Source organism: Anoplolepis gracilipes, unplaced genomic scaffold, assembly GCF_047496725.1.
Source record: "Anoplolepis gracilipes unplaced genomic scaffold, ASM4749672v1 Contig18, whole genome shotgun sequence".
In the NCBI taxonomy this organism is placed as follows: Eukaryota; Metazoa; Arthropoda; class Insecta; order Hymenoptera; family Formicidae; genus Anoplolepis; species Anoplolepis gracilipes.
This window is the reverse complement of record NW_027328669.1, coordinates 1,802,010-1,805,114: the sequence shown is the minus strand read 5'-3', so window position 1 is coordinate 1,805,114 and position 3,105 is coordinate 1,802,010.

Below are 3,105 nucleotides of genomic sequence, written 5' to 3'. Positions count from 1 at the left end.
TCCAAACTCGTTTTATCAGATGCGACAAAATTGTCACAAGGATGGTCGCAAACTCTTTTATGGCATACGCTCCTCCCAAATATATATTTTAATCTCACATCTCTTATCTCCCTCTAACTCGAGTATTACGTCTCATCTCCCTCTAACTCGAGTATCACGTTTCATCTACATCAGCATTTTCAACATCTTTAGCAGAATGAATGTAGATCCAACTATATACATCATACGTTTAATAAAGAATAGGCGAAGAAAGAAATAATAAAAGTCAGTAATAAAAACGGTAATTTATTTATTTATTGCAAACATTATAGAGTAAATCATTTACAGCACATGTTAACAATTCACAATCTATGAGTGATTTGCCGTCAAACGCGTCACTCTCACGTATCACTTTTACTGCATCGTAAACATCAGTGACATTGTTGCGTTACAAAACGTTAACAAATTGTTTAAACTTTTCATTAACAATATATGTATTCTGACACAGCCAGAAATGCATATGATCGATACAGTCTTCAAAATCGAATAAGTGCACCAATGTTTACGGATGCATACACAAAGAATTATTAGATAATGTTAATTTAACAATCTTGGAATCAGTTTAATGTAATCATTTGGATAGATAGATCGCAGATGCATAATAGCTCACTTTCAGTCGATTGTACATGTCGTTCAATATCGGCACGTTTCTGCATCAATGAGTGCCAGGTAACGATAGGCAATACTATTTAATTGCCTCGGTTATCACCAACAAGTAATTCCACATATGACATAGCTCCGACGCTTATTCCAATCTCCAAGTATTTGTATGATGTCGGGGTTAGAGCATATCTTCTTTTCAAGATACGACCCGCGCGACGAGACTCGAATGAAATGCTACAAAATTTTAGAAAAATGTTATTAAAAAATAATATATTAATATACAAGGTGGACCATCTTAATCCATCCAGTCGAATATTTCGAAAACCAAGCCCGGGAGAGAAAAATGTTTCGGACAAAAGTTGTATGGTTTCGAGGGGGCCATAAGCTGGTACCATTGGTTTGACCTTGAAAAGTCATTTGAAGGTCATGTGAAGGTCACTTCAAGTTTTTTAAATGGAACACCCTATATATTTTTACATATTCTTGTAGCTCATCTCGAGAGCTTTCTAAAACACTTATGACAAAGTATTTTTCATTAAGTATTTTTTGAGTTATAAGGCTTCAAAGTTGCAGTATTTTGACATAAAATATAAGATATCTCGTAAAATATTCATTTTTTGATTATCTTACTCTAATACTTTTATGCACAGAATAACGAGACGAATCAATTGGCATAATTAAAACACATAATTATATTAAAGTAAAAATCTGAATTTGCAACTAACAGTTACACATTTTTACTTTAACATAATTATGTGTTTTCTTTACACCAATTGATTCGTCTCATTATTCTGTGCATAAAAGTATTAGAGTAAGATAATCAAAAAATGAATATTTTACGAGATATCTTATATTTGATGTCAAAATACTACAACTTTGAAGCCTTATAACTCAAAAAATACTTTGTCATAAGTGTTTTGGAAAGCTCTCGAGATGAGCTACAAGAATATGTAAAAATATATAGGGTGTTCCATTTAAAAAACTTGAAGTGACCTTCACGTGACCTTCAAATGACTTTTCAAGGTCAAACCAGTGGTACCATCTTATGGCCCTCTCGAAACCATACAACTTTTGTCTGAAACATTTTTCTCTCCTGGGCTTGGTTTTCGAGATATTCGACTGGATGGATTAAAATGGTCAATCTGTATATAGGAAGATGTCTGGTAGAACCAAGAAACTTTCTCTGCCCAGTCAGCGTTATCAACACAACCGACGAGACTATTGAGATACGTACACCTGTTGTAATTATAGACGACATCGACCCGCACGGTATCTATACAATAGCCGTGGGGACGGACGATAAAAATACCCCACGTAACGAGCGCATCTGACAATTGTTGCGAACACAGCATCTTAACTTTGAAGAACGACAGGCACTCTCAAGGATATGTGATGAATATAGCGACATATGTCACCTGAATGGAGAACCACTCGTGCACTGCGACGGTAGCGCACGAGATAAATACACGCGTAGACGCCTCAACGGTAAATGTAAGACCATATCGCCTTCCGGAGAAACACAAGACAGAAGTAAATAAACAAGTGCAACAAATGTTGGAAGACGGAATAATTCGTACCAGCACGAGTCAATGGAATGCTCCATCCCGATATTCATCACACTGGCGACAGATCGGCAAGCTCCAATCTAACAAAAACTTTTGCATCTTGCCGAACTGCTCTATACAAAAGTCGTTACGAGACTAAACCAACGACATTATAATATTACCCGTGTATCTCCCGCTGGATTACCGCGAACCCCGCGAAGTCAGAGAAGGCGAGCGACACCCAAGAGATAAACTATAATAAAATGAAATATAATATGATATTACAGGACATTCGCCTGCTGGATCAGCAAAGGTCACACGAAAGACGACGAAACGAATCTCTCATACCAGGTACAAGAATTTAAACATAATCCAGGATTATTCTTCGAAGAAATCGGACAGATCCACTACGCAAAAGAAAACTGGAAACTAATAATAAAACTAGACTTATCAAACTTAGACGAAAGATACGAGCAAATAACCGAATATCTAAAACAGACCGAAAAATTATACGAAACTATGAAATTTCACACCCATTATCTTCGAGATACATGCGTAAACCTAGACATTCTAACAAAAAGAGAAGCAAAATATTTAAAAAGTGTCATGATACAAATTAAAACGATATATAAAAAACAGACAAATAAACGACGAGAACTCACAGACGGAATAGGTTCCTTAGCAAAGTCATTTTTTGGCACAATGGACGTTAACGACGAAAAACGAATTAACAACTTAACATATTAGAAAACGGTCAACAGACAATACAGCATGCCGTACAAAATCAAATTAAAATAATAAATACAACTATCGGACATCGACGAAATACATTATATCGATAAACTTGAATATACAATACAACGTAACGAATACCTCTTACAGAAACAAGTAAATGAGTATATAGAACGCAGCGAGATAA